Source organism: Rhipicephalus microplus, unplaced genomic scaffold (assembly GCF_043290135.1).
Source record: "Rhipicephalus microplus isolate Deutch F79 unplaced genomic scaffold, USDA_Rmic scaffold_135, whole genome shotgun sequence".
Lineage (NCBI taxonomy): Eukaryota > Metazoa > Arthropoda > Arachnida > Ixodida > Ixodidae > Rhipicephalus > Rhipicephalus microplus.
Genome location: NW_027464707.1, coordinates 227,501 through 240,000, shown reverse-complemented (window position 1 = coordinate 240,000; position 12,500 = coordinate 227,501). Strand labels below are relative to the sequence as shown.

General features: G+C 61.5%; 2 non-coding genes across 2 annotated transcripts; both read left to right on the top strand.

The window, feature by feature from the left end:
* The first annotated feature begins 7,867 nt into the window (after positions 1-7,867).
* Positions 7,868-9,682, top strand: LOC142791016 (small subunit ribosomal RNA). The gene has a single exon (XR_012889938.1). It is a non-coding gene; the product is annotated as a small subunit ribosomal RNA (ribosomal RNA).
* Positions 9,683-11,401: 1,719 nt separating this feature from the next.
* On the top strand, positions 11,402-11,554 carry LOC142790984 (5.8S ribosomal RNA). The gene has a single exon (XR_012889910.1). It is a non-coding gene; the product is annotated as a 5.8S ribosomal RNA (ribosomal RNA).
* The last annotated feature ends 946 nt before the right edge of the window (positions 11,555-12,500 follow it).

Below are 12,500 nucleotides of genomic sequence, written 5' to 3'. Positions count from 1 at the left end.
GCTGACGCGGTTTCGTGCCGCCCCGGCAGACGCGGTTTTCGCGCCGCCCCGGCTGACGCAGTTCGGACTTAGCACTTTTTGGGCTGAGCCTGGCTGGCGGCCCACTCACTCGATCGCCATGTCTGTTTGCCACAGTCTTCCCGGTGGTGCCGCACCCGGGCTCGCCCCGGCAGACGCGTTTTTTTTTCTTTCGCCCCGGCAGACGTGGTTCCCCCCCCCCCCTTTTCGCTCGCCCCGGCTGACGAGGTTTTCGCGCCGCCCCGGCTGACGCAGTTTTCGCGCCGCCCCGGCTGACGCGGTTTCGTGCCGCCCCGGCTGACGCGGTTTTCGCGCCGCCCCGGCTGACGCGGTTTTTGCGTCGCCCCGGCTGACACGGTTCGGACTTTGCACTTTTCGGCTGTGCCTGGCTGGCGGCCCACATACTCGATCGCCATGTCTGTTTGCCACAGTTTTCCCGGTGGTGCCGCACCCGGGCTCGCCCCGGCTGACGCAGTTTTCGCGCCGCCCCGGCTGACGCGGTTTCGTGCCGCCCCGGCAGACGCGGTTTTCGCGCCGCCCCGGCTGACGCGGTTTCGTGCCGCCCCGGCAGACGCAGTTCGGACTTAGCACTTTTCGGCTGTGCCTGGCTGGCGGCCCACTCACTCAATCGCCATGTCTGTTTGCCACAGTTTTCCCGGTGGTGCCGCACCCGGGCTCGCCCCGGCTGACGCAGTTTTCGCGCCGCCCCGGCTGACGCGGTTTCGTGCCGCCCCGGCAGACGCGGTTTTCGCGCCGCCCCGGCTGACGCGGTTTCGTGCCGCCCCGGCAGACGCAGTTCGGACTTAGCACTTTTCGGCTGTGCCTGGCTGGCGGCCCACTCACTCGATCGCCATGTCTGTTTGCCACAGTTTTCCCGGTGGTGCCGCACCCGGGCTCGCCCCGGCAGACGCGTTTTTTTTTTTCTTTCGCCCCGGCTGACGCAGTTTTCGCGCCGCCCCGGCTGACGCGGTTTCGTGCCGCCCCGGCAGACGCGGTTTTTTGCGCCGCCCCGGCTGACGCGGTTTTTGCCGCCCCGGCTGACGCAGTTCGGACTTAGCACTTTTCGGCTGTGCCTGGCTGGCGGCCCACTCACTCGATCGCCATGTCTGTTTGCCACAGTTTTCCCGGTGGTGCCGCACCCGGGCTCGCCCCGGCTGACGCAGTTTTCGCGCCGCCCCGGCTGACGCGGTTTCGTGCCGCCCCGGCAGACGCGGTTTTCGCGCCGCCCCGGCTGACGCAGTTCGGACTTAGCACTTTTTGGGCTGAGCCTGGCTGGCGGCCCACTCACTCGATCGCCATGTCTGTTTGCCACAGTCTTCCCGGTGGTGCCGCACCCGGGCTCGCCCCGGCAGACGCGTTTTTTTTTCTTTCGCCCCGGCAGACGTGGTTCCCCCCCCCCCCCCCTTTTCGCTCGCCCCGGCTGACGAGGTTTTCGCGCCGCCCCGGCTGACGCAGTTTTCGCGCCGCCCCGGCTGACGCGGTTTCGTGCCGCCCCGGCTGACGCGGTTTTCGCGCCGCCCCGGCTGACGCGGTTTTTGCGTCGCCCCGGCTGACACGGTTCGGACTTTGCACTTTTCGGCTGTGCCTGGCTGGCGGCCCACATACTCGATCGCCATGTCTGTTTGCCACAGTTTTCCCGGTGGTGCCGCACCCGGGCTCGCCCCGGCTGACGCAGTTTTCGCGCCGCCCCGGCTGACGCGGTTTCGTGCCGCCCCGGCAGACGCGGTTTTCGCGCCGCCCCGGCTGACGCGGTTTCGTGCCGCCCCGGCAGACGCAGTTCGGACTTAGCACTTTTCGGCTGTGCCTGGCTGGCGGCCCACTCACTCAATCGCCATGTCTGTTTGCCACAGTTTTCCCGGTGGTGCCGCACCCGGGCTCGCCCCGGCTGACGCAGTTTTCGCGCCGCCCCGGCTGACGCGGTTTCGTGCCGCCCCGGCAGACGCGGTTTTCGCGCCGCCCCGGCTGACGCGGTTTCGTGCCGCCCCGGCAGACGCAGTTCGGACTTAGCACTTTTCGGCTGTGCCTGGCTGGCGGCCCACTCACTCGATCGCCATGTCTGTTTGCCACAGTTTTCCCGGTGGTGCCGCACCCGGGCTCGCCCCGGCAGACGCGTTTTTTTTTTTCTTTCGCCCCGGCTGACGCAGTTTTCGCGCCGCCCCGGCTGACGCGGTTTCGTGCCGCCCCGGCAGACGCGGTTTTTTGCGCCGCCCCGGCTGACGCGGTTTTTGCCGCCCCGGCTGACGCAGTTCGGACTTAGCACTTTTCGGCTGTGCCTGGCTGGCGGCCCACTCACTCGATCGCCATGTCTGTTTGCCACAGTTTTCCCGGTGGTGCCGCACCCGGGCTCGCCCCGGCTGACGCAGTTTTCGCGCCGCCCCGGCTGACGCGGTTTCGTGCCGCCCCGGCAGACGCGGTTTTCGCGCCGCCCCGGCTGACGCAGTTCGGACTTAGCACTTTTTGGGCTGAGCCTGGCTGGCGGCCCACTCACTCGATCGCCATGTCTGTTTGCCACAGTCTTCCCGGTGGTGCCGCACCCGGGCTCGCCCCGGCAGACGCGTTTTTTTTTCTTTCGCCCCGGCAGACGTGGTTCCCCCCCCCCCCCTTTTCGCTCGCCCCGGCTGACGAGGTTTTCGCGCCGCCCCGGCTGACGCAGTTTTCGCGCCGCCCCGGCTGACGCGGTTTCGTGCCGCCCCGGCTGACGCGGTTTTCGCGCCGCCCCGGCTGACGCGGTTTTTGCGTCGCCCCGGCTGACACGGTTCGGACTTTGCACTTTTCGGCTGTGCCTGGCTGGCGGCCCACTCACTCGATCGCCATGTCTGTTTGCCACAGTTTTCCCGGTGGTGCCGCACCCGGGCTTGCCCCGGCAGACGCGTTTTTTTTTTCTTTCGCCCCGGCTGACGCAGTTTTCGCCCCGCCCCGGCTGACGCGGTTTCGTGCCGCCCCGGCAGACGCGGTTTTTTGCGCCGCCCCGGCTGACGCGGTTTTTGCCGCCCCGGCTGACGCAGTTCGGACTTTGCACTTTTTGGCTGAGCCTGGCTGGCGGCCCACTCACTCGATCGCCATGTCTGTTTGCCACAGTTTTCCCGGTGGTGCCGCACCCGGGCTCGCCCCGGCAGACGCGTTTTTTTTTTTCCTTCGCCCCGGCAGACGTGGTTCCCCCCCCCCCTCCGTCTTTCTTTTTGTTTTTTTTTTCGCCGCGGCTGAAGTGGATTTTTCGGTGCCTCGACGCCCCGGTAGTCGCGGTTTTTCCGTTTCCGCACGGCCCCGGCTGACGCTGCTCGGTCACAGTCGCCTTTTGTGAGGATTGCAGACTTCTTGTGCGCGGGTGTTTTTTTTTGTTGTTGTTGTTGTTTTATTACGCATTCGCTCCAGCAGACGCTGTTTAGACTTTTTGTTTCCTCTTTTATCCTGCGACGAGGTGACGAGGTTTATTCGGTGCCCCGCCGCCCCGGCTGAAGTGATTTTTCCTGTCCCGTGCCGCCCCGGCTGACGCGGTTGGGACTTCGCGTTTGTTCGGCCGCCACGGGTTTTGGCGCACTCGCTCGGTTGCTTGTTGTTGCCACTTGTTGCGAACCCAGGTTTCTTGAGCGAGCGCGGGCGTTTTTTCTTCCTTTCTTTCTTTGTTCTATGTGTTAGCGAATCGGCCTTTAATATCACACGAGGACTCACAACCAACAATTTTCAGTTTGAAGTGTAAAAAATCTGCAGGTGTTGACGTAACTGACTTGCCCCGTACCCTTGAGTACATCCATGAAGTTCTCGTAGTACTACTAAATCGCATTATTCCAAGTGGAGAAATTCCCATAAACTTGCAAACCTCTACACGAAAATCGGTGCGCGTGATAAAGTTGAAAATTATCGTCCGATATCAAATGTGCCTTCTATAACACAAATTCTAGGAAAAAAAAAAAAACACTTGTTCGCCGTTTTCTGCGCCGTGACTGGCAGCACTCCGGCGAAGCGAAACGGGGTCGATTCGAGCACGATATCGGCGTCTTTCGACGTGCTCGCCGGCGACCGTCGCACGAGTACGTCGCACGAGCGCGTCTGCCGGGGCGCCGTTTGCGAAGCCGACGCAAAAGTGGGAACCGCCGCTCGGATGATCGCCGCTTTCGGCAGAGTGAGTGTTGGCACTCCGGGGAAGCGAAACAGCGTGAATGCGCCCACGAAATCGGCGTATTTTGAAGTGCCCGCCGGCGACCGTCGCACGAGTACGGTAAACCGCGTCAGCCGGGGCGTAGTTCGGGACGCCGACGAAAAAGTGGGAAGCGCAACTCGGATCTTCGCCGTTTTTGCAGGAGTGAGTGGCGGCCCTCCTGCGAGACCAAGAAGCATCGATTCGTGCACGAATTCGGCGCCTTTCGACGTGATCGCCGGCGACCGTCGCTCGAGTAGGGCAAACCGCGTCTGCCGGGGCGGGCTTCGGGACGCCGATGCGAAAGTGGGAAACGCTGCTCGGATGTTCGCCGTTTTTGGCCGAGTGAGTGCTGGCACTCGGGCGAAGCCAAACGGGGCCGATTACGGCACGATATCGGCGTCTTTCGACGTGCCCGGCGGCGACCGTCGCACGAGTACGGTAAACCGCGTCAGCCCGGGCGGAGTTCGGGACGCCGATGCGAAAGTGGAGAACGCCGCTCGGATCTTCGCCGTTTTTGGAGGAGTGAGTGGCGGCACTCCGGAGAAGCCAAGGAGCGCCAATTAGCGCACGATATCGGCGTCTTTCGACGCGCTCGCCGGCGACCGTCGCACGAGTAGGGCAAACCGCGTCTGCCGGGGCGGGGTTTACGACGCCGACGCAAAAGTGGGAACCGCCGCTCGGATGTTGGCCGTTTTTGGCAGAGTGAGTGCTGGCACACCGGCGACGCGAAAGAGCGCGAAAGCGCCCACGAAAGTGGCGTATTTGGACGTGCTTGACGGCGACCGCTGCAGGAGTACGAAAAACCACGTCAGCCGGGGCGAGCGACCCACGGCGGTCTGGGTGCTTATCGCTGCTATTATAGGGGCACCCCGGCAGACGCAGAAAAAAAAAATTTTTTTTCGACCTTCTTTTTTGCTGGTCGAGCTCGGGTAACCCAGGTCGCAATGGGAGCCGCGCACGAAAGCGGCGTCGCGAGACGCGTTCGCGGTCGCTAGTCGCACGAGCTCGGCAACCGCGTCAGCCGGCGCGGAGTTCGGGATGCCGACGGCTAAGTGGGTACCGCTGCTCGGATGTTCGCCGTTTTTGGCCGAGTGAGTGCTGGCACTCCGGCGAAGCGAAACGGGGCCGATTCGGGCACGATATCGGCGTATTTCGACGTGCTCGCCGGCGACCGTCGCACGAGTACGGCAAAGCGCGTCTGCCGGGGCGAGGTTTGCGATGCCGACGAAAAAGTGGGAAGCGCCGCTCGGATCTTCGCCGTTTTTGCAGGAGTGAGTGGCGGCCCTCCTGCGAGACCAAGAAGCATCGACTCGCGCACGATATCGGTGTCTTTCGACGTGCCCGCCGGCCACCGCCGCACGAGTACGGCAAACCGCGTATGCCGGGGCGGGGTTGGCGACGCCGACGCAAAAGTGGGAACCGCCACTAGGATGTTCGCCGTTTTTGGCAGAGTGAGTGCTGGCACTCCGGCGAAGCGAAAGAGCGCGAATGCGCCCACGAAAGTGGCGTGTTTGGACGTGCTTGACGACGACCACCGCAGGAAAACGAAAAACCACGTCAGCCGGGGCGAGCGACCCATGGCGGTCTGGGTGCTTATCGCTGCTATTATAGGGGCACCCCGGCAGACGCAAAAAAAAAAAAAATTTTTTTTCGACATTCTTTTTTGCTCGTCGACCTCGGGTGACCCAGGTCGCAGTGGGAGCCGCGCACGAAAGCGGCGTCGCGAGACGGCTTCGCGGTCGCTAGTCGCACGAGCTCGGCAACCGCGTCTGCCGGGGCGGAGTTCGGGACGCCGACGGCTAAGTGGGAACCGCCGCTCGGATGTTCGCCGTTTGTGGCCGAGTGAGTGCTGGCACTCCGGCGAAGCCAAACGGGGCCGATTCCGGCACGATATCGGCGTCTTTCTACGTGCTCGCCGGCGACCGTCGCACGAGTACGGCAAAGTGCGTCTGCCGGGGCGGGGTTTGCGACGCGTACGCAATAGTGAGAACCGTCGCTCGGATGTTCGTCGTCTTTCGCCGAGCCAGTGCTGGCACTCCGGCGAAGCCGAACGGAGCCGATTCGGGCACGATATCGGCGTCTTTCCACGTGCTCGCCGGCGACCGTCGCACGAGTACGGTAAACCGCGTCAGCCGGGGCGGAGTTCGGGACGCCGATGCGAAAGTGGGAAGCGCCGCTCGGATCTTCGCCGTTTTTGGAGGAGTCAGTGGCGGCACTCCGGTGAAGCCAAGGTGCGCCAATTCGCGCACGATATCGGCGTCTTTCGACGTGCCCGCCGGCCACCGTCGCACGAGTACGGCAAACCTCGTCTGCCGGGGCGGGGTTTGCGACGCCGACGCAAAAGTGGGAACCGCCGCTCGGATGTTCGCCGTTTTTGGCAGAGTGAGTGCTGGCACTCCGGCGAAGCGAAAGAGCGTGAATGCGCCCACGAAAGTAGCGTATTTGGACGTGCTTGACGGCGACCGCCGCAGGAGTACGAAAAACCACGTCAGCCGGGGCGATCGACCCACGGCGGTCTGGGTGCTTATCGCTGCTATTATAGGGGCACCCCGGCAGACGCAGAAAGAAAAAAAAAATGGGGACATGGCGTGCGTCACCGTGCGGCTTCGCAGCGTTGCCGAAGTCGCCGAGCCCTTCGACTGAGCCGAACGGCGGACAGGGAACGTTGGTCGGCCGTTCTAACCTGTCGGTGCCACGCCGAGACGTCGTTAAGGAAAACCGCGTCGTGGGCCTCTACGACGCCGTCGAGTCGTTGTACGTTTGGTGTCCAGCGTGTCGGCGGCGAGTAGCGGACACGTCGTTCACGACTTCGGTCTTTCGCAGTCGACGCGAACTTGCGGAGAGTCGTGGTGCCTCACGTTTTCGGCAGAAACCGCGGCGGAATTTTCCCGTGCGTGCGCGCACGACCTCGGTGCTGTGCCGTCAGCGTAGTGTTGCACAAACTCGTGGCCTACCCAAGGTGCGGTACGTTTGCGGCCGTATCCTCGGTGGGAATTTCGTGAGTAGGGTCGCAAATTCTACGACCTCGGCGGGTTTAAGAGCGACGTAGACTTGTGGCACGCTCAACGTGCCACACGTTTCGGGGCACACCCGCGGTGAAATTTTCTCGAGTACGCTCGTATTAGTGCCCAAGGAGGTCTGGGTACTTATCGCTGCTATTATGTGGGGGTTCTCGTGAGCGGCGTACGCGAAAGCGACCGGGTGTCTGATATGCGGCGGGCTTCGGCCTCGTCAAGCGTGTCCTCGGGTCTGCTCCAGGGGAATCCACGGCAGTCGTCTGCAGCCTCATCCGCTTGATGCGTTAGGGGCTGGTTGTCGGACGGTGCCGTTTTACCACGATATCGAGGTGTGTTCCGTGTCGTCCTCGGGCGATTCAGATGCGAAAGCGCCGAAGACGCGGGCGTGACCCGTCGTCTGGCGGCTTTGCAGTCTCGGCTCCGTTGCTAGTTCCGGCCGGTCCACCGACAGTGCAGCGGGCTTGGGCAACCCGCACGGCGCGACCGAGTCGATGCAACGAAAAAGAGCGAGCATGAACGTGCTTCTTGCCGCACGGCTCCCACTCGTCTTTCGGGAAGGTTGTGCCGTAGCGAGCTCGAACGCCGTCATCTCGGAGTGCAAAATAAGCGTGTTGGGGCGCCTGAAGGTGGCCTCCGCCGCACACAGACTGCGTCCGGCCCGCCGAAGGCGAGGACGGACGCGCAGTCGAACGATTACCTGGTTGATCCTGCCAGTAATCATATGCTTGTCTCAAAGATTAAGCCATGCATGTCTAAGTACATGCCGAAATAAGGCGAAACCGCGAATGGCTCATTAAATCAGTTATGGTTCCTTAGATCGTTTCTTCCTACTTGGATAACTGTGGCAATTCTAGAGCTAATACATGCAGTGAGCCTGGAGCCCTTTGGGTAACGGGTGCTTTTATTAGACCAAGATCGATCGGGTTTCGGCCCGTATTGTGTGGTGACTCTGGATAACTTTGTGCTGATCGCATGGCCACGAGCCGGCGACGTTTCTTTCAAGTGTCTGCCTTATCAACTTTCGATGGTAGGTTACTTGCTTACCATGGTTGTTACGGGTAACGGAGAATCAGGGTTCGATTCCGGAGAGGGAGCCTGAGAAACGGCTACCACATCCAAGGAAGGCAGCAGGCGCGCAAATTACCCACTCCCGGCACGGGGAGGTAGTGACGAAAAATAACAATACGGGACTCTTTTGAGGCCCCGTAATTGAAATGAGTACACTCTAAATCCTTTAACGAGGATCAATTGGAGGGCAAGTCTGGTGCCAGCAGCCGCGGTAATTCCAGCTCCAATAGCGTATACTAAAGCTGCTGCGGTTAAAAAGCTCGTAGTTGGATCTCAGTTCCAGACGAGTAGTGCATCTACCCGATGCGACGGCTCGGACTGAACATCATGCCGGTTCTTTCTTGGTGCACTTCATTGTGTGCCTCGAGATGGCCGGTGCTTTTACTTTGAAAAAATTAGAGTGCTCAACGCAGGCGAGTCGCCTGAATAAACTTGCATGGAATAATAGAACAAGACCTCGTTTCTGTTCTGTTGGTTTTTGGAATACGAGGTAATGATTAAGAGGGACGGACGGGGGCATTCGTATTGCGGCGCTAGAGGTGAAATTCTTGGACCGTCGCAAGACGAACTACTGCGAAAGCATTTGCCAAGAATGTTTTCATTGATCAAGAACGAAAGTCAGAGGTTCGAAGGCGATCAGATACCGCCCTAGTTCTGACCATAAACGATGCCAACCAGCGATCCGCCTGAGTTACTCAAATGACTCGGCGGGCAGCTTCCGGGAAACCAAAGTATTTGGGTTCCGGGGGAAGTATGGTTGCAAAGCTGAAACTTAAAGGAATTGACGGAAGGGCACCACCAGGAGTGGAGCCTGCGGCTTAATTTGACTCAACACGGGAAAACTTACCCGGCCCGGACACTGGGAGGATTGACAGATTGAGAGCTCTTTCTTGATTCGGTGGATGGTGGTGCATGGCCGTTCTTAGTTGGTGGAGCGATTTGTCTGGTTAATTCCGATAACGAACGAGACTCTAGCCTATTAAATAGGTGCGGGGTTCCCAGCACCTTACAACCTTCTTAGAGGGACAAGCGGCTCCTAGCCGCACGAAACAGAGCAATAACAGGTCTGTGATGCCCTTAGATGTCCGGGGCCGCACGCGCGCTACACTGAAGGAAGCAGCGTGTCTTTATCCCTGTCTGAAAAGACTGGGTAACCCGTGGAACTTCTTTCGTGATTGGGATAGGGGCTTGCAATTGTTCCCCTTGAACGAGGAATTCCCAGTAAGCGCGAGTCATAAGCTCGCGTTGATTACGTCCCTGCCCTTTGTACACACCGCCCGTCGCTACTACCGATTGAATGATTTAGTGAGGTCTTCGGACCGATGTCCGGCGCGGCCTTTCGGTTGCGCCGGTCTGTTGGAAAGATGACCAAACTTGATCATTTAGAGGAAGTAAAAGTCGTAACAAGGTTTCCGTAGGTGAACCTGCGGAAGGATCATTAACGGATTGTGAAGGGTGAGCGCCTCAGCTGCGTCTGCGCCCGACACTTTCTGCCGCTGACCCCGTTTGGACGCGGGGTCGGCTTTTCCCCACGGGGCTGCCTGAATGTGGAGCGGCACCCCGTGACAAATTGTTGCGCCCAGCGGACGCCAACACCGCGACCTTGGACGGTCGGCCAGGTGGCGGACGCGGGTACAAACGGCGCAACGCACTCATAGGTCGGCTTTCGACCCGCCACAGCACCGTGGCTCGAAGCGCTCGAAATGCGCGACCCGACCGCTGCGGGACCGCCTAGTACTGTAAACAGGAGCGGCGGAGCGCGAACGGCGAGTCGTGGTTACGTCGGTAGAAGGCGAGGCTGCGCGTTCCCGAAACGCCAGCCGAGTGCCCTCCCGACCGTTCGAGCGTGCAAGAACGAGACCCGACAATCGCGCGGCGACTGCCAAGTACGAGAGGAACGGCACAAGCGTCGGCGGTCGGTCAAGGAACTGGCGATGTGACGGGTCCGCTGTGCACCAGTGCATACCGTCCCGCCGTCCGCGGCAAGCGCCTCCGCGTCCTCGGGTGACGGAGGCTGCCGGTCGGTTCTTGCAGGCGAGGGATCTCGCTGGCACCGGTTCGCGTTGACGCGCGGCCGGTCATGGCACGGCGATGCGACGGCCGAGGTGCGCAGTACTCGATGGAGGAACCGCACGCTCCGATGACCGTCCCGCCCTCCGCGGCGTATGCGTACCGACCGTAATGGTTGCAGCAGCGCCGGCCGGCTTTTGAATTCGCCACACGAAACACGGTGCGAGATCGCGGTTAGGGGAGCGTCGACGTTGCCAGGCGTTTTGCTTGCTGCCGAGGGAAAGGCGGCACGGCCACGTCGCGCTCGTCGCGATTAGCGGGTCTGCGCGCTTTGGGAAGGTGCCGCAACGACTTGCCGAAAGAGGAAGCACGGAAGAACGAGGGACTTGGACGTCCCGACAATTGAACGCACTTGCGGCCAGGCCCTTGCTGGCTTCGTTCTTCCGCCTCGAGTAGGCTCGTACGCGGCTCCGGCGCCGAAAGTGGTCCTTGGCACCGACTTCGGTGGACGTGGGAAGTGCCGCGCAAGTACGGCGCGCCTGGCTCCACCTGTTGGCTAAAGTAGGCAGCCGGATCGGCATTTTGGTGTGCGGTGGCAAACCGTGGATGCGAAAAAAGCTTGTGCGATTTCGTGGAACAAAAAGCGGGGGTCCCCCTTTTTATGCGGAGGAGACCGACCCGCCTGCCGTGGTGAACCGCGACGCCACGGTAAAAACGGGAGAGGCTTGTCGATGGGACCGTGCATCCCGCGCTCCACGGAGGCCGGGAGGCGGCCGCCCGAGGAAATGTGTAGCCGTCGAGGCCCGCATCTGCGTGCACTCTTATCCAAATGGGTGTACCGCAGGCATTTTCTGGTTAGGCGGGCCAATGAGAGCGAGCACACAACGATACCTACGGGTCCGGCTTGGAGAACCGGCTTCGACGCCTCCCGAGTATTTATAGAGGGGTGGACCACGAAAGCACTCGCAAGTAGCGAAAGCGAAACGCCGTCCGAAACACACCGTTTGCTCGATTTGCGGCAGCCGAAAAAGGCGCGGCAGAGTTTTGGAGTCCAAGCGTGCGCTGAAAAGCGCCCTTCTTGGCCACTGTTTGGCCGAGTGCCAGAAACGTTTGGTTTTGACTGTACGGAATTGAACAAACACTTTTTCACGACTCTAAGCGGTGGATCACTCGGTTCTCGGGTCGATGAAGAACGCAGCCAGCTGCGAGACTTGGTGTGAATTGCAGGACACACTGAGCACTGATTCTTTGAACGCACATTGCGGCCTTGGGTCTTCCCTTGGCTTCGTCTGTCTGAGGGTCGGATCACATATCAAGAGAGCCTTCGGCGCACAAGGGAACGTGAGCCGTCGACTCGTTTTGACCGCGTCGGCAACACGGACAGCACGCTGAACACCTCACAGCGAGCGCCAACAGCGGCCACTCAAGGGCGAGACGGTGGCGACCGTCGTGCCAGAGCCCAACCGAAACGGGGGCGACCGACTGCATTGAGGATGTGGCACCTCGTTGAGACCGCCGCAGGACTTCGAGTCGGAAGGAAGCCTGCAGGGAAAGTGCGGTCGAGGTTGCGTACTCCTCTCTGCGACCGGGCGCGCAAGAGCTGCGAGAGCCACGGACGCGCAACTTTAACGCACGGTAAACACGAGGAGCGAAAGCCGGCCAGCAAAGCTTCTCCAGCCGTGCGCAAAGTGCGCGAGATCGCAGCCTTGCGTTGCGCTTGTTGCCCTCGAAGTAAGCAGGGTGTCCCGTAGACCGGGCGCTCGAACACGCTGCGGGGCCGTGCCTCCTCCAGGCTTTGCCGCGCGAACAGGGAACGTTCGCGCGCAAAGCGCAGGGAGGTGAGGAGGCTGCGCCCGACGTTTGCGGTTCGCTGCGTACGCGGTTGATGCGGAGAGCACGGCGCGACGACTTGCCGCGAAGCGGAAAAAGTCTCCCGCACGAGTTGGCGAAACGTTGGCGAAGCTTAAGGCGTTCTCGTCGTAGTCCGCCGTCGGTCTAAGTGCTTCGCAGTTCCCGTCCCGTTCAAAAAACTGGGCCACTCCAGTTGGGGCGGGGGCGACGCTACACGAGACGATGCCTCTCGCCAGGCTGCGTGGCTGCCCTTGCGGCGGCGGCGACTGGCCTCGGCGGTGTTTGGGCTTTCGACACGGTCGTTTATCACGCAACTGCTCGGACGACGCACGCGCGCAGCGGAATGCCGCTTGCCAGCCTTGTGAAGATGTGACCCTGTACAGGGTTGCGGGCGCACT